This window comes from Ambystoma mexicanum, chromosome 1q (assembly GCF_040938575.1).
Source record: "Ambystoma mexicanum isolate Mex_15411 chromosome 1q, UKY_AmexF1_1, whole genome shotgun sequence".
In the NCBI taxonomy this organism is placed as follows: Eukaryota; Metazoa; Chordata; class Amphibia; order Caudata; family Ambystomatidae; genus Ambystoma; species Ambystoma mexicanum.
Genome location: NC_090922.1, coordinates 1,215,227,479 through 1,215,250,682, shown reverse-complemented (window position 1 = coordinate 1,215,250,682; position 23,204 = coordinate 1,215,227,479).

Sequence of the window (23,204 nt, the reverse complement as noted above, 5' to 3'; positions counted from 1 at the left end):
TTGTACCACATCTGAATACGGGTTGCCCTCCTGACTGTACCAGCTTTTGTACATGTTTCTGGATGAAACACCAGTGTCCTCAATGAATAAATACAAATGCAAATACAAATGTAATGTCAGAACAGGATTCAATAGTTGTCACCCTCCTGATGCATGTCCGTGATGCACCAATTATCTTGCCCTGGCAGATGCTTTGAACTATGCACCAGCCTCTGTTGTAAAGGAAAAAGCTAATGATATGCCTGAAAAGGAACACTAAGAAATAATAGTTATTAGAACCCGGCTGTCAATACACTGCCGATTACAAATATGTTCAATTAGGCTTGCACAGGAACATTGCTTCGCGGAAATGAGCATACTGTGTCCCTTGCATGGGGCTGAGCTCAACAGAAAGCCCTTTTACCAGAATATGCCATCTTGCACATTACAGAAACCTTGCACCGTTGAAAGCACAATTAGCATCAGGACAATAATTGCACTAGTCACAAAATGTTTCCAGCATAATATGCGCCCTTGTGGTTTACCCGGTTGCACAAATAATAAATAATAATTTAGCATTTATATAGCGCTACGAACCCTCGGGCATCTGAGCGCTGCTTATTATTACCCACGGTGTGTGTTGCTCATTTGTCGACCTCGAAAGATGAAAGGCTGAGATTGGCCACGCCGGGATTCGAACCAAGCTCTGCACGGATGCCAAGGCAAGCGCTCTACTCGCTGTGCCACTTGACCGGCTGAAAGAATATGGACAATAATACAGAAACTTGGCACTAGGGCAGAGATTGACAGAAACAAAAAATGCATTGTTTCAATTCATGTTCGCATGAGGGCAATTTTTTGCTTCAGTCCTATTCTCTTGCCTGGATGCAAAAGTGAATTGAAGAAATAGGTTCTTTGCAATCTGCACTTTTTGAACTCGTGCTAACTGCACTTGCGCCGATGCAAAGCTTTTGTAAAATGGTCCTTTATAACCTTTTTTAAAAGAAAACACACTCAAATTACGTGAAGGTGATTTACAATGATGATTAAATGCGTGACACAGGTGCATATGATAGAATGTAATGTGATGGTTGGCACTTAGAGCATATACAATAAATAGTATAAAACACGTGTTTTTGAATGCCTCCCATATTTAAAATACCAGTGAGTTGAAATGACTACTACTCTGCAGACGAACAAGTATGAGCTACACGCCTACTCAGGCCTTTGACTTCTGCCCTGCAGGGGTACAAAAATAAGTAAAGGCAACAACAACAAAACGCCTACTCAGTACTCACACTTCTACAAAACAAGAACAAACTCAATCATCAAGGTAAAACAGGCACAGTTAAGTGGTATACCTCCTTTGCCTTTTGAGGCAACGTAGGCCCAGGAACGGCTATACTCTCAAGATGGGTGTTAATGTGATTCATTAACAAACCAAAAATGCAAAGTATAACATCCCTGAAAAAAGAAAATATCTAATCAAGGTTCTATAAATATATATATACCTTAATCAAGCACACCATCTGCAATAATAACTGATAGAAAACACTGTACAAATCCCACCCGTGTGGAGAGAACAGAGAAGGCAAAAATAGAAAGTTGCAGCACACTGGGTAATGAAACAGCGTGAGAAAAGGCAATAAATAGCCACACTGATTTTAAAAACAATATGTTCTAGTGTGAAAAGGGATGAATGGTGAGCCAGACAGTTCCTAGGGACCAGAGAAGGACCAAAGCGGCAGTTATTTGCCAATAATACCTTTGGCTGGCCTTGGTGGGTCAACAATGGTGAACCAGGCTTCTAGGTGCTGTTCATGCGGTTCGAAGTGGCTAGATGAGGCAGTCATGTTGTTCCAGACAGGTAGCAGTGTCGAGCAGGGGTCAGTTTGAAGTTTGTTGGGGTTAAAAATGATGCTTGAAGAAGGGGGGATCATGAGAGCCACTAGGGTCAGTTTGACAGTCGGTTTGAAGACCAAGATGCTGGTGACTGGATGCACTGTACTGTGTGGTTGGTACAATGAGGCACTCAAGAAAGTGTAGATCATTAGGGCCTCTAGGGCCGGTTCAGTCGTCAGTTCGATGATGTTAATACCAGTGACTGGATTGCAGTTCCAGTTGAAAAGATCAATGCATTGTTGAATGGTTGCTGTTCAACTGGAGATGAACATCAGAGGCAAAGATGCTGGTGGTTCTAAAGGTGGTTTGAATGCTGCAGTTACAACAAAGGGCTTTGAGGCAACAACATGCTCAGCTGGCACACCAAACTGGTTTGATTGCACCCAAAGGAAGCTCTGGAGAGTTCTGCGGGTTTGAACTAGGTCAATCAGGCTTGAAGCTGGCTTGCAGCAGTTCAATGGTGGACACTACAAGACTCCTGGCTTAGGTGCCTTGCATCTCACGCTGGGCTCTCAGGGACAAGTGTAGTCCTTGTTCTCGGGATCTCAATGAAAGGGAGGCTGTTCACACTTTGAGGAGTTCTTCACTACAATGCGGTCCTGGGCAGCAGTGTGACTAGCAGAGATTCAAGTCTTGGTCCAGCAGCAGGGCACCCCTAATGTTCCCTAGAGATTGGTAGGGAACAGCTCTCCTCTGCCTTGGACATTCTGAGGGCCTGATCACGGGTTGGGCGGTAGCCCTTAAATGCAGCAGTAATGCTAATACCACCGCATTTAAGGGCTGGTCTGATCACGAGTTGGGCGTTAAATGGGCCGTGTTACCTAAGCATTTTGCTGGAGGTAACAATCCCATTTAGCACCCTGTTTGTGGCGCATTTACTGTAGGCGGTATTAGCGCGCAGTAATTGTGCCAATGGACCCAATGGGGAATGGGGATTTCCGTTATCGCGCAACCCATGAGCCATTGCAAATAGCGCCAGACCAGGTGACGCTAATGCAATTAACGTTTGGTGGTATCACGGCTGTATTGCCACTGGGATACCACCCAACTCGTGATCAGTCCCTCAGTTTTCAACTCTTCCAACAGAGGACCAATGAATTATTTCTCAGGTATTTGTTCCAAAGGGAATCAAATACGGAGTGCAACATCATTTCTTTTAATGGCAAAACACCAGAGGTGATTGCACTAAACCAGGCCTGCTTTAATGAGTCCAATCCCTGTAGTTGAGACAATTGGTCTTTGCCTTCTGACATCATACCCAGAGTGCTTTATGTTGAAGGAAGTGAAGGTGGAAGGAAGGAAAGTTAGAGCTAGAGAGAAACCAGATGATTAAATCTTTCCCCAACTTTACTGCACGCCATCTGTACACTAACTCTGCCCCTCCACTTGTCAATGGTATCAAAGGCCCTATTGTGATGCTAGTTCTTTTGGGATGGGTGTGCTCCTCGGTTCCTGTTTCTTAGGCCAGCTCCTGTCCTCCTAGAGAGATGTGTTACCTGATGTCTCAAAGGATCAAAAGGAGAGGCCCAGTCATTCAGTCTTCTGCCCTGCATACTGATTGAGCTGGGCACATGTGTACACTTTGCTTTTGGTATCTGTAAGAGGATTCAATTCAACACTACAACTAAGTCAATGCCTAGTCTGGGATACTGAATGGAAACCCTTATTGATATATCTTTATGTCCAGTTCATGCGTTCTGGGTGACTACCTCTATAAAACACCCCTCTCTTGGAATCCCCCTGACCCCACTGAGCCAAGAAGTAGTTGTGTTTTACAAGTTAAAAGGTTTATTTGAAAATTTAAACAATATAGATATATATCACACTTTATAATAAATTAATAATTGGATATCACACTTAATCTGATCAGTAATCAATAATGGATAGTCTGGCACTAGCACACTTGTGAATAGGAACAGAAGAATAAGGTGGTAGAGAATGCTTTATATAAGTTCAGATGGATGTAATGTTGAATGAAAATGCAATACAGAAAATACTCAATATGATTTCAACAAAACAATGTAATCACTTTTCTCTGGCAATCCCCTCCCCCCTTTATGCAATGCAAGGAAATGGAAGGAAAGCACACAGTTCTCAGAAATGCAATCAAATGTAATTCAGTTCACCCCAGCAAGCTTAGACTACAGAAGTTGGAAACACAGGCCCAAAATGCTTTTATATGTGCTGGCAACGAAGTGAAAAATATGCTAAAATGCTTTTAATTCCCTCTAGAGGTTCAGGGTGAGTGGTGTCAAGTTAATATTAGTCCAGGCTCACTCTAGCAATGATTCAGGGATGGTTCTTAAGAGGCAAACGAATTTTTAGCAAGGAAAGCAAAGAATCTTCTGTTTTCACACATGGAGAAATTTGCAAATCGCGGCAAATTCGCGAGTGCGTTTTTCGCGATTGCGGCAAAACTATAGGAAATCGGAATGCGGTTCTAGGTTCCTTGAAAAGCCAAGATTTTAAGCTTTCATAGGAAAGTTACTGCAAGTCTCTAGGACAAACGGTCACGGAGATATGAGCAATATGGTAAAGGTCGTTTTTCAGATTTGAAATTTTAAAGTTCAAAAAGACAAGTGACAGCTAGCAGCTAGAAAATGACAGGTGACAGTTAGCAGGCAGTTCTACTTAGATTAAAATAGATTGAATTATATTATTTTAACTAAGAGATTGGTTCTACACAGTTCTGCTAGGTACTCACAATATATTTTTGAAATAAATGGGCCTCGCCACGGATCTGGTTAGGTTTTAGACTGGACTCTGGTCTGGTCTCGGCACTTCACAGTGATCTGGGTCAGCTCTCTGGTTCTGCTAACAGCGGTCTGGGTCAGCTCTGCTCTGCCTCTGGTTCTGGATATTGATAGATTTGAAGTCTCTATGTTGGCTCTCTGAAGGTTGATGGAGGTAAAGTATGGATTTTCCCGGCAGAGCGTCCCGCAGCAAATGGATTTGAAGGTCCCTCTCTGTCCTGACTGTCTGCTTTTATGTGTTTTGAAAATGGGTGTGTGTGTAGCATCACTAGGCTCTACCCCTCTCCACTTGTCATTGGCAACTTCATCCTCTTCCCCTTGATTGGGGGAATGAAATGAAGTGTCACCATGATGAGGTCTGTTTATGATACAGAGAACCCACCCCTGTCAAATTACACACAATCTCTTTTTTTGACCCAAAAGACATATTTCATAGCTACACAGTGGTTTGAAATTACATGCACCCATCATGCATTTACTGATGGTAGCCCCTGTTCAAACTCTGCTCTTCCTGGGGGCTTGCATTCAGAAATGGCAATATTTTTCACTTTCTGGTCAAGTTACCAATATCAGATTCTTACTCAAATTTACCCAAATGTGTGCAAGGCATGCAGGCATTGATTGATGAAGTATCAGACTTTTCACATGCAGACATTTTAAGTAATACCCTCTTAACTGCTAGCTTGCCCCCAGATCATGCCACCGGTTCTAAAAACCTCTTAAAATGTGGGCAGAAAAATCACAAGAATTATGGTATCATTTAAATAATTTTCACAAGTCCGCTCTATGAATGATCCATCTTTTTAGAGTTATGTTCTGGCCCCAAAGGGGTGTGGTTCCCCCCAGCACAAGGTTGAATTTCTGGTTTTTCCAGTTCTGCCAAGCCAGCTTGCTCTCACAGGCAGTGCTCCTCCCCTTTACTTCCAGGAGGAAGCTACTTTTACGGCCCCCGTAATAAAACATTTGCCTGAGTCAGGACAGGTTCAATTGTTCAATTTCCTGCAGAGCCCAGGTAATTCAATCAGAGAAGTGTCATATCCCTTTTGGTGGGAGCAGCAAAAGGGCAGCTAGGCCTGGGAACACAGCTGTTGTGCAAGTCTCATCTCCTGTCGGGGGTAGCTGGTGGGCAGAATTCAGTTCCTTAAGCCAGGCCCCAGCTAATGTCACTTTTTGTTACCCAGTTTAAGTCAAGACAATGTTTACATATGAAGCTAGAATGCTGATTCTAAGTTCAAAACTATGACATTTCAACAGTGACAAACTATGTGCCACTCAAAAGTAGGTCACTCAGTTAATTTAAACATTTTCGATTTTTGGTAGTTTTAAATCCAGTTTCAGTTAGGCTGCTGCAGACCTGCAGAGCTCAGCCAGTCTTGTTATGAACATTCAAGTCACTTCAGAATATAACTTTACATTGTATCCACCTCTCAGTAAGTCTTTCTTTGGCCTGCTTTGGGTTCATTTATTCAGTTTTACACAAAGTCTGGTGGTTTTAAAACGCCGGCTTTCTGATAGTGGTGAGTACTGGTAATGCAACCATTTTTGGGATTTAAGAAAATGAATTCCCCAAAATTCTAGGTTGCTTTTGGCAATCAGCATTGCCATTCCCAATGGTTTCAGGCTGCTGTGTGGGTAGTCCAATGGTGGTTTTAGGCAGTGCCCTTCTGTGCCCATAACATCGGCAAAAATGAGTGGCAGCCTATTCTTCATGCATTTCCCTGTGCATTTTCTGGGAAGCTCTGGCCATCATGATGTTTTTAATGCCAGTACTGCACAGTTTTTGAGGTAGGGCTGGGATGCATGGGTAAAAACATCCCACAAGTCCCCCTCTTGCTATGGCCATTCGGTTTCACTGATGGAGCTCGCAAGATCTGGGATGTTTCCTCATCTTCTTCCAATAGATGGCACAGTTCAGCATCTTTTCCTCCATCCGGTACTGATCGATCAGTTCTCCTCGCCGGTCCTGATGGGAATATTGGGCGGTACCCCGGGCCCCTCTCGTCTCTGCTCCCGGTCTCCGGATCGTCCTCCCTGGCCAGTCTCCAGGTTTTCTTTCTCCTAGGACGACAAAGGAAGAGCGGCAATACCTACTCATAGACATTTCTCCCCCACCATTGATATAGTGGGGTGGCATATAAATTTATAGTCAAAACATATGAACATGCACATTTCTTTTTGCATTCAAAAACGAAAACACCCACATTGAGAAACTCAGAATATGTAGGATATTTTAAGTTAGAACTGAATTAATCTGAGACAGTACCCTCTAGGATTCCAGAGGATTCCTCCAATTGTTGCAGAGTGTGCCTGGGATGGCAACACTTCAACTGGTTAATGTGGACCCACTTGTCTTCCCCCTCTGCCGAACCGCCTTTGGGGATGCGGATCTATAGGCCACAGGGGAGATTTTGTCTATAATCTCAAAGGGTCCCTTCCATGTAGGCAAACATTTTCACTGTTTTGCCTGGTTTCTTTGAAAGTTGTATAAATAGACCCGGTCCCCCACCTGATATTCCTTCCTGGAAGTTTTCAGGTCATAGTGGGTCTTCATGCTATCAGCTGATCTTTCTAGATTCCGCTGAGCATAAGCAAAAGCATGTTGAAGGTGTTTCCTTAAATTCTCCACATACTCATGAGTTGTGGAGGCATTTATTAGTGTCTGCTCTTGGGTCCTGTAGAGCAAATGCTGAGGAAGCACCATCTTGCGCCCAGTCATCAACTCAAATGGTGACATTTTGGTTGCAGATGAAGGGATAGATCTGATGGCCATTAGGACCAGAGGTAATCGGATATCCCAACTTGGCCCAGAATCTGCCACAAACTTCTTTAATATGCTCACAATGGTTTGGTTATATCTCTCTACTGCCCCAGAAGAAGCTGGCCTGTAAGCAATATGTAACTTCCTTTTGACCCCCAGTATCTCCCACATCTTTGTCATTACTTCACTGGTGAAGTGGCTACCCCTGTCTGACTCAATCCTTTGAGGTAGACCAAAACGGGAAAAGATGTGGTTAATCATCAGGGCAGCTGCAGTTTCTGCCTTGCAATTTGGGGCTGGGAGACATTCCACCCACTTGGTAAACAAGCATGTCACAGTCAACATGTACTTATTCCCCCTAGCAGAGCGAATCACGGGGCCTACAAAGTCGATTTGTAAATCTGACCATGGCAGTGTCATCCCCCTCTTTTGGAGAGGCGCACGGTGCGCGAGGGATGATGGCTGAAATTGTGCACACACAAGACACCCCTTCAAGTATTGGTCGAGGTCCTGCCCCATGTGTGGCCAGTATGCAACCTCTCTTAAGATTTCCAATGTTGTGTGAAACCCCCTATGACCGGCAGTGGCCGCATCATGGGCGTGACTTAACATCAGGCTTCGGAATGAGGTAGGAACCAACCACTGATCGTGGCCAGCTTTGGATTTCCTTACAAGCAAACCGTCTTGGATTCAGAACATTTTTGGACATTTCATCAACACTCTTAGGTCCTCTTTCCCAGTGTAATCAGTATCTGTCAGGGGAAAGTTCTCAGGGTCCTCAAGGTGCTGGTAAAATTTACCAATTATTGGATCCCCCTTCTGAGCGGTAATCAAATCAGCATCAGGGGTCTCCTTACTCCATTGTGCAATTGAAAGGTCGTTGTGAGCATTTGTCTGGGACCTAGTGATAGCAGTGACCTGGATTTCCCCCAACAGGGACTCAATCTCAATTAGATCCCCTTGGATGGCCCCGGTTTTGGCCAGCTGATCAGCTAAGTCATTTCCAGTTTTGTCTGGTCCCTCTACTTTGGAATGACCCTTGATCTTTTTCCAATAGATGGTCATCTCATTCGAGGTGACCAGATCATCAATGTTTTGGATCAACTTCCCATGTTTCAAGGGTTTGTTATTAGCACATAACATGCCTCTGGTTTTCCAATTAACCAGGTGCTCCACGAACCCATTCCGTACATAATCCGAATCTGTGATTATGACCAGTTCGTGGAGTTGATGCTGGACAGCAGTGAGGATGGCCTGATGCACAGCCATCAACTCTGCCACCTGACTACTTCGGGGACCAATTTTGTACCCAGCGGAGGGTTCTGGGAACTCCTTCACCCATGCATTCCCTACACCGGCCACCAGTTCTTTTTCCCCGTTGTTGTCAACATGGTAAGAGCATCCATCCACATAGACAGTGGACATTCCCTCACACTTGTCCTCTTCAAAGACTGTGGGCCTCATTACATGGTAGGCGCTAAAAAACGGGATTTACCGGCATGGCGCTATTAGCGTGTCCGCCCACACAGGAGACCGCCAATAGCGCACCATTACGAGTAAGCGGACACGCGCATAGGGCCATGCCGGTAAATGACCCTACCGCCATGGCGGAAAAGCACCTTACCGGGCCCGCCCAAAGTGCTGATAGCACCTCCGCCCTCACTGTACATGCTATTTGCGGTCACTACTATTAGCGATGACCGCTATTAGCAGTGACCGCTATTTGCATCGACCGTTAAATAGCGGAAGCGGAAATAGCGTCATCGCACCGGAACGGGAAAGAGCACGGCGGCCATCTTTAAAAACACAATCCATTGCCATCCTCTGCCCCCTGGACCATATTGGAGTAGTGAGCTGTGCGAAATCGACCGTGACACCTGCATCATGCCCAAGGCCCTGAAGAAAACATGTGACAGGCAGCGGAAGGAAAAGTACACCAACGAGGAACTGGTCATGTTGACGCAGACCCTTGCAGAGCATGCAGAGGTCGTCTTTGCAAATGATATGCGCCGTGCCACCTTGCTCAAGAAGAAAGCCATCTGGGAGGAGGTGGCAGTCAAAGTCAGTGCCGTGGGCACCAGCACGCGCACTGTGCGCGAATGCAGGAAGAGGTGGGACGACCTCAGGCTGCGGGTGAGGGGCATCCTGGCGGAGAACCACCGCATTGCCACTGCTGGCGGAGATGGCTCCCCAATACGCCTGAAGGAATGGGAGGAGACATGCGCCAACATGATTGCCACCAAGAGCATTGAGGGAGTGGGCAGCATGGAGGTCGGCGTGGCTACCACTTCTGATGCAGGTGAGTGTACACATGACAGGATGCGGTGTGAATGCACAGTCACCCCCATATGTGAGCCCAGACCCACTCATGCATGGACACACATCCACACATGCACCCATCCATCACCATGTCAGTGTCAGACCCAAACACACACACATGCACACATCACCAGAGACAAGTCCCAAACTCAAACATGCATGGATGAGGCACTGAACTGGCACATCACCTGCATCCATAACTGCTAAGTCCCAATGTCCACAACTGCATAATCCCTGTAATTTACATTGAGTATATTGAAACGCAACCAATGACATCCCCCTTCTCGTCCCTGACAGGCTCACATACAGATGGGGAGGATGCTGCTGATGCATCAAAGGCACCACCTACATCAAAGAGGCCAAGGGCACAGGAGCCGGAGAAAACCCCTGCAACATCCAGGGGCAAGGGTGGTAGGCCACACCTGAAGAGTGGCAGCCTACGTCACAGTGCCACTGCCAGGGCAGCAGTAGCTGCACCACCAACTGTGGCCCCACCACCGGAGTAAAACCCACTGGCAACAATGCCAGACACCCAGGGCACACCATCAGGTGCGGCAAGCTCTGCTGGTGAGGCAGCCGCCACTGGCCCCCAGTCCGATCCAGAGGACACCCTACACCAGCACATGGAGATGCACACCCCAAGCCCCCCAGGAAGCCCAGAGCCCATGGCATCCCAGACCCCTGGTTCTGATGGGACTTACGAGGACACCAACCCTGCAATAATGTCACCCATGCTACCATCACCAGTTGCATTGGAGCCATCTGTGGGCACGGCATCCAATGCACGGTCACCCGGCACTGATCAGCAATTCACTGCCATCCTGCAGCGCCAACAGGAGCTGACCGTGCTGGTTGGGCAGCATGTCGCTGAGGCAGCAAATCTCACCGAGAAGATAGTCCAGACGGCGAGGCACTCCACTGAGCGCATGGACGCCAACACGGACAGGATATGCAATGAAATTGCAAGTCTTAGGGAGGTGCTTGTCCGCATGGCAGACACAATGGACCGCCAGTTTCACCCACAAGGCCAGTCTGCCCCATCCTCGACTTCCGGGTCGACTCAAACAAGCCCCCTCAGGCGCTCGATGAGAACCACCAGGCGCACGTCTGGCAACCCTCAAGACCCTTCCAAGGACAATTGCAATTAGGGGGCTAATGGGGATACCCCGGTGTGCATTGGCCATGGCAGAAATGGCAGAGACATGAGGGACTGTTGTGGGGGGTGGTGGGAAGGGTGTTATGGGTCTGTTGGGGGGGGGGGGGTGTTATGGGTCTGTTGGGGGGAAGGGTGTTATGGGTCTGTTGGGGGGGGAAGGGTGTTGGGATGTTGTGGGGGGGTGGGAAGGGTGTTATGGGTTTGTTGGGGGGGAAGGGTGGTGGGATGTTTCTGGGCTTGCACTACTACACCTTCATGTCACTCAATACACTGGTTTCTGAACAAAACACAGGCTTGGACATCTTCATTGTGTGTGTGTACTTTATTGGCAACAGGGTCCATTGCGTGCTTCAAAACATACACCAGTGCATTACACCCCATATCCATGTGACAGTACAGAAACATGTTCCTCAGAATATTTGGTGGATCAGATGCTGTCTCACAGCACGTCCCTCCTGGCCATCCCCTCTTGCAACACCTGCATCCCCTTCACCTCCGTCCTCATCACCATCATCATCCTCATCAGGTGCTTCTATTTCTACGTCAGGGGGCAGTGGCACATTCCGTCTGATACACATATTGTGCAACATGACACATTCCATACAGGAGAGCACCACCAGACCTGCTAATGCACCTGAAACGTGACTTCAATTGTCCAAAAGTCTGCTCGATCACGATGCGGGTACGGGTATGTGCACGATTGTATTCCTCCTCGTGCCTGTTCTGTGGGTTCCGTACAGGTGTGAGGAGCCAGGGCTTCAGGGGATAGCCCGCATCACCTGTATGGGGGAATGAACGGGGTCCTGTTACTGTTCACCTCAAGATCGGCCTGTTCACATCACACAAATTGACATTGCATTGTGATTCAAGTACTAAATTGACAGCATTCATGCAGATGATCTGTGTGACAGCAACGTGCAAGGGGGAGGTCGACCCTGCAAGTAGAAATGCCACATTCATGCCTCCAACAGTAATTGACATGTCCTGGGTGAGGCCAGGTCTTAGGTGTCCCTAGCCCATACAAATTAGGTAACACACTGCTAGTGTACTGACATCCTGACACCGATGTTGCCATGCTATGAAGCATCACTTCAGTGGTGCCATAGGTGTGTGGTTCAGTGCTATGTCTAGGGGTGATCCCTTTGCATGCATTCAAGGGCGCGTTGCTGGATTGATGTTGTGCTGCACTGATTCTGTATTACGGTCTTGACACCATGTTGCAGGTTTGTGTAATATGTGGCGTGGCATGATGTGCAATGTGGATGGATGTGTGATATTTTTCAACCTGCATTGTTCTCAATGTTCTGCACCTTCGAATTGCATGTGGGTTCCTCTCAAGTACATCGTGGCCTTCCCTGAAGGACATTGGCGTACATCTGTATGTCCATTTTCCCTACAGACGCCAGTCAACACCCAGTTGGAGTATGTATCTCCCCCCCCCCATTCACACCCAGTTGGAGTATGTATCTCTCCCCCCCCATTCACACCCAGTTGGAGTATGTATCTCTCCCCCCCCAAATCACGCAGCCATGTGCTTGCCCTGCTACTCACCAAGTAGCCACGAACGTTGTCCGGTGTGTCGCTCCATGTAGCGTGGGATAGTTGAGTTCCACAGAACCATGGAATCATGTGTTGATCCTGGGAATCTGGCACAGCGATGTGTGATTATCTTGTTGGCGTCACATACCATTTGGACATTGATGGAGTGGAATTGCTTCCTGTTTCGGTACACTACTTCATTGTGATGTGGGACTACCAATTCCACATGGGTACAGTCGATGGCCCCAATGCAACTTGGAATGCCTGCCAGTGAATAGAAGCCAACTTTTGTGTTTGCAATCTCCTGGGCAGTCTGTGGCATGGATATGTGTTCAGGTGCATGCTTCAGGAGTGCATCGAGTACCTGGTTCAGCGTGCGTGAGAATACTGGTTGTGAGATGCCATGCATCTGTCCCACTGTATGCTGATAGGTGCCTGTGGCCAGGAAGTGGAGCACACTCACCACCTTCAGTAGCGGGGGGATGGCAGTTCTGATGTCTATGAGGCTCACAATGTCGTCGTGGATCATGTCCACGATGCTGGTGATGGTAGCCCTGTCCAGACGGTACAGGGTGTGTATCTGCTCAGGGGTCAGGTTGAATGGACTGGCTCTGATCCTGGGTATTGGTGGGTGCCTCTGTGGTATGATTAGGTGGCGTTGTGGTGCCTGCTGTGCCTGTCTTGCCCTCCTCCTGCGTCTCCTTTGTGCTGCCTGTTGTTGTAGCAGCTGCGCTGCAATGAGGTCCTCCAGGCCATGTAATGCTGCCAGTATTGGAACCATCTTGGTGTGGGGAAGGGTGTGGGAAGGGGTGTGGTGTGCTCCTTTTGAGCTGCCACAGTCTCCATTGCCTTCACCTGTGCTGATTTGGTGTACCTGTGGCAGGTGGGAACACTGCTCATTTCCCTTAACGGGTGGTCCGCGATGCCGGTATTTGCACCATGGCGGTAAGGGGTTTGGGGGGATTTACCATGCCGCTATTAGCATGTGCACTGGCCTTGTGATGCTGTGCTAATAGCGGCATGGCGTAATTAACGGGATGGAGGGTTGCGCGCACGCGGACTGCCCGCTATTAGTGGCACCGTAATTAGCGGTGCCGCTAATAACGGTGTGCCGGGTCGTGATCCACATGGGGATTTAACGTTACCGGTAATACATTACCGGTAACGTTAAATCCCTACCGCCATCCGTGTAATGAGGCCCTTTGTGTGGGGAATTAAGGTATGCCTCCATGTTGTCCTTGATTTTTAGACTTTCGTCCTCGAGACAGTTTTCTCTGGCACAATCATGCAAGTCAGCCAGACCTTGCGCGAGGGGACTCTTCTTGTTTTGGCCATATCTGACCTCCACAGGAAAGCCTTGCATTGACAGAATCCAGGAAGTAATTCGGGAATTACTCACATTCCCGGCTCGGATTCTGTCACTTTGGAGATATTGCAGAGGCTGGTGTGGAGTCTCCACTATGATGTGTTCCCCCTGGATAAACGGGCAGTAATTCTTCAATGCCCACACCGTTGCCAGGAGTGCCTTCTCACAATCGTTGAATTTTTCCTCCACAGAGGATAAAGTTTTGCTCGCATAGGAGATTACTTTATTGACCTTGTCATGCTTTTGGTATAATACTGCTGTCAAGCACGTATTAGAGAACCACGTCTCCAGGAAGAACTCCTTGTTTCTGACAGGGTAAGCTAGGCAAGGCGCTTGTGAGAGGCTTCTCTTGAGTTGTTTTACCGCCTTGGCTTGTTCTGGACACCATTCCCACTTGACCCCCCCCTTCAGGAGATGAATCAGGGGTCTGGTGATCTCTGCGTAGCCCTCAATGAACTTTCTGCTGTAATTAGTCAGCCCAAGGAGGCTCCTTAGTTCCCGCAGAGTTGTGGGGTCTTTCAGTTTCTGAAGTGCTTCCACTTTCTTTTCTTGGGGACAGAGACCCTGAGGAGTAATCTCATGCCCCAAGAAATTAACACGGGTTCGACACCACTGTGCTTTCTGAAAGGAAAGTTTTGCTCCGGCGGCCCTCAACTGGGTCAGAACATAAGGGATCTCCGCTATGTGTTCCTCCACAGATGAACTTTTGATGAGGACATCATCTACATAAGCCAGGTTACCCCTCGCACCCAGGTCGGGCATGGCCTTATGTAGGAAAATATTGAACTCATTACCGGAGTTAAGGTATCCGAAGGGAGTCCGGGTCCATGTGTACTGCTGGCCCCCAAAGGTAAAAGCCAGTTTGTATTGGTCCTCCCTACTGACCGGCACGGTCCAGTATCCATTGGTCAGGTCTATTGCAGTGAATACCTGTGACCCCTGAATCTGGGCCAGCCCTTGGTCAATGTAGGGAAGAGGCCATCGGGAAGTATGGACCCGTTTGTTGAGCTCCCTAAGGTCAGCGCAGAGTCTCCACTGGCCGTTTGGCTTTAATATTCCCAGCACCGGATTATTGAAGGTGCTGTGGATGGGACGGATTATTCCCCTGGACTCAAGGTTCTTAATTATTTCAGTAAGGGACTCCATGGATGTGAGAGGCAAGCGATATTGCTTCACAAACACTGGAGTCATGCCAGGGTCCGTGGGGATTGTTGTTGTGTGGATGTCAGTGCGACCACAGTCATATGAGTCTACCGCAAAGAGATCTTGGAAATCCAAGAAAACTTGTTTCAACTTTTGCTTTTGTTCCAGAGTCACACAGGCATCAGCTAGGTTGACTCTCTCTTCCACCATCTGCCTGAAGCCTGGAAAGACTTCTGGTTTGGCTATCTCCGCGGCCTCCTCCAGCTGGGTGGAGAAGTCCCTGGTCAGAGTGCTGATTTGGACCGGAGGCTTCAGGTGGGACAGGCAGCCCTCATGGACCTGGAAAATCACCTGATCCCTCCTGAAGTCACAAGTCACATCTTCCTTACCATAGGGGCAGGAAGTGTACACCAGGAAGTTCCCCCCATGCCGGGTAAAAATCCTGTCTGGTGTTGTATTGTCATCACTGTCACTGTCAAAGCAGTCCTTGGGGATTGGCCCTAACAGTTCATTACCTAAATCTATGGAAAAATGTCGGTCATCAACCGCCATTCCAATAATGGTGCCTGCGGCTAGAGTAATACTCTTTAAGTCGCTGTTATCCACCTCTATTGGAATGGTGTCATGTTCTATGTTGACTAATGGAGTTGGGTTTACCCCTAACCCTTGCAGTTGGAGAGAAGCATTTAGATGTATGTAAGCATCAGGGTTTTTCAAATGTTGTCCTCTTTTAGCTTTCACTTCCAGGGAGAATTGTCGGGTCCTTTCTGGGATGGTGACTTCCTCTTTAATCTGAATTTCAACTGCATAAGGTAGCAATTGAGCTGACCTAAATGCTTTTTTTTTTTTTTTTTTAAATATATTTTTATTTTATTTTAAGTGAAAACATTATAAACAAACTTGTGACATTATACACAATAAACCAATAAACACTTAACAAAACACAACACTACACTCCCCCCCTCCCCCCCAAGAGCTCATCCACAGGGTAGTTCCGTATCGACCTGGTGTGGCCGGGTGGCTTCCTCCTCCGAGGCAGTAGGTTCTCCTCGTACCCCAAACAGACCAGTGACTAATGACCTCCAGGCTACTAGGTTGCCCACATCCTCCTCCCCGCATTTACTGCATGCCTCTTGCCAGACCATGGTTTCGGCTTCCGCCCATTTTTGGAGATCCCTCCACCACATCTCTATCCTAGGTTTGTAGCATTGCTTCCAGTTCATAGCTATCCTCCTCTTAGCGAGTATATATGCTAGGTCTCTCAGTTTCCCCAGATGTATGGTGTTCTTTGGTCTGGAGAACCCCCCTAGAAGGCAAGCCCAGGTCGTGTCAATGCTTATCGGGACCCCTTTGTCAGCCAACTTCTGTGACACTTCTCCCCAGAAGACCTCAATTACTGGGCAGGACCAGAACATATGCGTCATGTCCGCATTCTCCTCGTTACACTTCGTGCATGCCTGCCTGCCCGAGTTCGCAAACTTAGCTATTCTCTTGGGGGTCAAATACGCTCTGTGTGTGATATATAGTTGGATTTGCTGTAATCTAGCATTTCTGGACACTTTTTTATGATATCCCAGAGCCCGTTCCCACATCCCATCAGTCATCTGAACCCCCACCTCCATTTCCCATTCTAGTCTCAAGTCTGTCAAGTCCTTTCCCACTCGGGACATCACCACCTCGTACAATCTGGAGATCTTGTGTCCGCCCTCCGATATGTCATATATTGTATCAATCAGGGCGTCCGGATCCTCCGCTAACACCGTCTAAGGCCAAGATTTTCGGATAGTCTGTACCAACCTGAGGTATGTAACATATTGGCCCCCATGTAACCCAGCTTCTTCTTCTAAGTCTGCAAAATCCTTGATGGCCCCATCTTGCCATATATCTCCTAACGTGGCCAACCCAACCGGTTCCCAGTACATTCTGATCAATTTTCTAAGTTGACCATCCCCCGCAGTCAAGGCAACCAGTGGCACCTGCGGCGAACACGGATCCGGGCTTTCCAGTAGCCGGCATGCTCTACGCCACATTTTCCACCCAAGTAACAGCATACCAGGGCAAAAATTTAAGTCTTGTCTAGGGATCCAAATGATCTCCTTCAAATAAAACGGGGTGCAATCTGTCCCAACCAACCTGGACTCGGGAGATTCCTCATCAGAGAGCCACTGTGTAACATATTGCAATTGGCTCGCTACATAATAGGCCTCAAAATGTGGTAATTTAATCCCTCCTTTATCGTAGAAGTTTTGTAGCTTCCACAGCGCCACTCGGTTGCGAGTGCCGTGCCATAGGAAGTCCCTGCACATACTGTCGAGTTTGGTAAAGAACTTCCTAGCTATTAAGTATGGTATGTTGTTGAAGAAATGCAGCAGTCTAGGCAAGACAACCATTTTAAGCAACGCCCCTCGCCCTATCATCGCTAGCGGCAGCTTTTCCCAAAATCGCATAGACGCACAGATTTTATCCACAGCAACCTCGGTGTTATGCAGATGTTCATTTCCCACAGTGTGATATATGTCTATTCCGAGGTATCGGAAGGACTCGGCTGCCCAAGGCACGGGCAATACCGGTAAGCGTTCCGTGGGGACCCTCGAATAGTACCCTAGGGGGAACATGCTCGACTTGTCAGGATTAACCGCTATGCCGGACAATTCGGCATACTTCTGCATGACCTCCAAAACATACTGGAGGTTCTCTTCCGGATACTTTAGGTACAGCAGCAAATCATCGGCATATAAGGATATCAAATGGCTCTTTCCTCCCACCTCGATGCCCACCAGGTCATATTGCTGTCTAAGGTATACCGCTAAGGGTTCCAAGGCCAGTATGTATAACATCGGGGACCAAGGACATCCCTGCCTAGTACCCCTACTTAGGTGCAACTTATCGGATATCACTGATCCCGTGCGCACCCTAGCCGTAGGCTGGCTATACAGTAGTCTCGCCCATCTGATATAGCCTGGCCCAAACCCATATTCCCTCAGGACCGCAAACAGCCATGGCCACCTCACCGAATCAAACGCCTTAACTGCGTCTAGGGAGATCACTGCCATTTCCTCATCTCTTCTGTTCCCTTCTTCTATCACTCGGTGGAGCCGCCTGTGATTATGAGTTATATTCCTGCCAGGGACGTAACCTGTCTGATCCGAGTGTATCAGCCTGCCGATGACCTTGCGCAGCCTATCCGCCAAGACCGCTGTCAGGATCTTACTGTCTTGGTTTAACATCGACAGCGGTCTGTACGATCCACAGTGTTGTCTCGGCTTGTTAGGCTTGGGCAGTGGTACGATCAGCGCTTCTCTGAGCGTGTCTGGCAATCGGCCTCCCTCGAATGATTCGTTGTACATCTCCAGCATAGGGGGGAGTATCTCTGCGCTATACGTTTTGTAGAACTCACTCGGGAGTCCATCAGTGCCCGGGGTCTTGCAAGTAGGCAGCCGTTTCACCACCTCTTCCAGTTCGTCTAGCGTAATGGGGCCATCTAACTCCTCCCTTTCCTCTGCACTAATCCTGGGCAGTTCTATATCTTCCAGTGTGTCTCTGATTTTATCCAGATTGTCTTCCCCTTTGTCCTCATACAGCGCTTTATAATAATCTAAGAAAGCAGCGTTAACCTCTTCCTGAGTGTGAGCCTCCTCTCCGTCTTCCCTTTCTATCATCATGACCGGGGCCCTGGGGGTTTCCCTCTTATAAAGCCATGCCAGTAGGCGACCAGTTTTGTCACCTCCTGCATGTTGCCTCTCCACGTATTTCCTGTAATTGAGGTCACAAAGCCGCTCCCAAAGCTCTGAGCATCGTTGTTGTAATTCGAGTACTAGGTCTGTGTCCCCTCCCCCTCTGGTACATTCACGCTCCAATTCTTTCTCCACTTTCTCCAGCTCAGCTAAAACCCCCCCCTGAAGGCCCTTTGATTTAGAAATAGCGTCGCCCCTCACTACCACCTTGAAGGCCTCCCAAAGTGTACCAGCCGAATCCACACTGCCCGTGTTCTCCTCAAAATACCTTGTAATCGTCTCTCTAATATCTTCTCTGAAGACCGGGTCTCTGAGCGCCTCCGCCCGAAGGCGCCATGTTGGAATCCGCCCTCTGGGGCGGCCGTATTGCCAGGCCATCACCAAGGGCGAATGGTCCGACAGGACCCTCGCTCTGTAATCAACCTGTGTAGTTGTTATCGTCACTTCTGGCGTAGCAAAGAAGTAATCTAGTCTCGTGTGCAACTGTTGAGGGGCCGAATAATGAGAGTACTGCAAGGCCGTGGGGTGTTTCAATCTCCAGACATCTTCTAGTCCATAGTCGTCTAATAGTACCCGTAGAGCCCTGGCCGCTGGGGTGGGCCTGTCTACTTTCCTGTCGGACCTATCTATCTTGGGGTCAAGAACACAGTTAAAGTCCCCCCCCCAGATGATCGGTTCCCCTGCGCACGGGCCCAGGCGTGTACATAGAGTCCTGAAGTATACAGCAGTATTCTGATTGGGGGCATATGTATTAATAATACTCAGTCCTCTGTTCTCAATCAGTACCCTCAGTATTACCAGCCTACCCTCCGTGTCTACCTCCTCTCGTACAATTCTAAGTGGGACATGCGGGGCCACCCAGATCAGCACACCTCTGGCATAGGCCGAGTACGGGGAGCCCACCACTGTACCCCCCCATTTTTTCTTTACAAGGTCTAGTTTATGTTGGGCCAGGTGCGTTTCTTGTAGCAGGGCAATGTCGATCTTCTGTCGTTTAAGATACAACATGACTTTATTTCTTTTCAGGTAATTATTGAGGCCTCGGACGTTCCAGGTGACAATCTTGAGGTCACCCATGGCAGCTATGTGTCTTCCCACCCCACTTACGGGAACCTCCAGCAGTTCTCATGACACAGAAAGCGTCCCACTGCAGCCACTCCGCGAATAAGCTCATTCCCAAACAAACCACGCACACAACCAAACTCCAACCCCCTTTCCCTTCCCTCTCCCACCCTCCCCCCAACACCACACACCCCAACTGTTGCCCAGCTTCAACAAAAGAGCTCAGGCACCCCCACATCTGATTCCGCAAACACCGGTCCGTGCGCGGAGCCCAGTAGGGTGAGGTCGCCCTAATGGCCACCTAACCTAAGCTATTGTGGGGAGAGAGTATCGCTCCATGGGGCTCCCGTTCAGTAATAATCTCAATGTTTGTGGCAAACAGTACAACCAACTGACCTTCCATACCGAAGGTTCCGAACCGACTATAATCAAGTCTTAGGGTCCATGAGTCGCGCCATCTTGCGACGCCATTTTACATCTTCCGCAGCTCCTCCGAGTCCTTCTGGGGCCGGTCCGCCGATTCTTGAGGGCACCCTTGTGCGTCGAGCCACTCCATGGCGTCCTCTGGGGTCTCGAAAAATAAAGTTTTATGCGCCTGTATGACCTTCAGTTTTGCAGGGTAAAGCAACATATATTTGTAACCTGCCTCCCTCAGCCTCCGTTTCACAGTCCCAAAGTTCATGCGGCTCCGCTGCACAGCTAGGGTGTAATCCGGATACGCCGTGATGTTTGCTGCTCCTCTCTTGATCGTGCCTCCTTTTCGAAAATGTTCTAATATTCTTTCCCGATCACGATAGTTAAGAATTTTGGCAATGATGGGTCTGGGCGGGTTTCCAGGAGGCGGCCTCCTCGTTAGGGCTCTATGTGCTCTCTCCACTGCGAAGCCTTGGGATAAGGCCCCTCCGGATATCTCTTGCAGCAACATGGTCTCAACGAAGTCAGTAGGGTCACGGCCCTCCGTCCCCTCCGGTAGGCCCACAATGCGGATATTGTTGCGACGGGCCCGTCCTTCAGCCTCCTCCGCTCTACTTTCCAGGTTGCCCACCCTTTGGATTAGGGCGTGCAGTTTTGCCTTGTGGGTGGCACAGTCCGCCGTATTCGGGCCAACTTCTTTTTCTAGGGACTCTGTGCGCTCCGCCAGAGCCCTAACGTCTTGTCTCAGTAGATTGACGTCTTCCTGGACCTCCCCAACTTTGAGGTCCAATGCCGTTTTTAATTCAGAGACAGCCTGTTCTAATTTCGACTCCCAGGCCGCTCTCAGGTCCGCAATCGCTGCTAGGATTTCTTGGTTAGAGCTCAAAGTCGTCGCGCTACCCACGGCCGGTGCATCCTTATTCTTGGTGGCGTCCGAGCCCGGGGACGTTTTGGTGAAGTCATCCAGCGTGGGCTGTTTCGCCTTAGGTCGCACTGCCTTACTGGACATGGTTCTGAGGATGTGCAGGTCTACCGAATGATGAGTGGGCGCACTGCACGCTGACCTGGTTAGGTCTTCCCGCAACTCTTTTCAATCCCGTCTCAGGTCTATGTCGGCCATTTTGAGTCGCCCTTTGTTCTCAGCGTCTCTCAACTTTTCTTCTCCGATCTCAGCCGTCGTAGCTACTATGACCTCCAAAAGTTCACAGTACTTCGGTAGCACCTTCACACACTGGCATGCATATCGTCGGTATTCAATAAGTAGTCGTACTGCACTGATTTGCCCGGATCTGTTCAGGATCTCGGGAGCTCCGCTGGAACGCGTCCTCCTACATGGCTCTCGTAGCCACGCCCCCACCTAAATGCTTTTTCTGGATCATCAAAGCCCATGGATTATCCGCTAATCGGGACCAAGCTTTGAAGTTTATTAGGTCCAAACTAATGGCAAAGCGATTGAGAATGTCACTGCCTAAGTAAAAGGCGGCAGTGACGTCTCGCCCGACCCAACAATTATGGACTATGCTCTTGTTGCCAATGGAGATTTTGAGCATACACCTGCTTGGCAGGAGATGTTTGGAATTAGGCGCTTCCAGGTCCATTTCCCATTTGTCTATCAGTTTGAGGGTGGGAATGGCTGGATCTTTTGGGAGTTGGCGAAACATGGCTTCGCTGATGAAGCTCTTACCATTGTTCACGCACACTCGAGCGAGAACAGAGTCCTTCCCATCATTTAACTGAACAGGGATGAACAACTGCTCTCCAATTTGCTGAATATCAGCCAGGCTCTGAGCTGATTTCACATCTTTCTGGACTATATGAGTGGGAGTTTCTGATTGTGGATTAGTATAGAATCTCAGAGTGTTTCCTTCCAGCGTGGAGTACCACTTTAGACTGGAAGGAAGGTTGATTTTCAGAACTAGAGAGGACCCTCCATCACCAGTCTGTTGTCCTACTGCTATTACTGTCACGTCTGGAATTTGGTTATTCTGGAAGTGGAATTCTACTTGGTCAGATTTTTGTTCAACCATGTGGCAGGTGCCGTTTATTGGTCGGCTAGTCGGGGTCCAGAGGACCTTGTTTACACAATCTATTAAGGGTGACAACCTCCTCAGGAGGTCATTCCCCAGTAAACAAGGGGTGCCCTCTGGAGTCACTACTATGACCGGGTGTTTCACCTTGTGTCGCCCGATCTTAATGTCCAAGTCTGCAGTCCCCTCAACGGGAATTTCCTTCCCGTCAAAGTTCTGCAGTTGTCCAGGAAGAGAGGTGAGAGGAATTTGGTAATTCTCTCCCCTTCCTGCATTCAGTTCGTCAAAGGCCCTTCTGGACAGAAGGGTAGCTTGAGATCCAGTGTCCACCAGTGCCAAAATTGTGCCCTGCCCCTGTACTTGTACCGGGGCATAGTATCTTCCCTCCTTCTCCTCAAGGGGGCACAGATAATGCCCATTTTTGGACAACTGGTGGGCTAACTTTCTGGTTTTGGACATCGCTAGCGAAGAGATTTGGGCAGAATTCTGTGGAGAGCCTTGGGAATCTGAAAGAAAAAGTTGGCAACTGGAGATCAGAGCCATTGTGGGTTCCCCTGGCTCCGGTTCCGGGCCGCCCCCCCCCCCTTTTTGGAGGCAGTCACCAGGATGGGTTTGAACCAGGGGATTTTCTTGCTGTTGGTTCTGGGATGAGATGGTGGGCGGCGGTAGCTCAGTCTCCACATCTCCCCAGTCTGGATTTGCATCCCTAGGGACCCATTTTTCTTTGGGAGGACTTCCCCCCTCTCTGAAGGAGAAGATCCTTTTCCCAGGATCCTCTGAGGATCCCTCTCCCTCAAATTGGAAGATCTGTACCTCCTCCTCAAACTGAGTCTGTTTGGGTCTTTTGTTTCTCCTACCCCCCCTCTGCTCCTTAGGAGGCAGACTTTCAGGGGCAAGAGATTTTGTTTCCGGTTCCTGGGTTTCCAGGGGCCGTTTACAAGTGAGGAAGGAAGCTTCCTCCAAGGCTTTACACCCCCCTTCCCCTTGTGCCTCCTCCCTGGGAACCGGTGAGTTATCGGGGTGCTGCCCCCGTCATTGTTCTGGAGCACCAG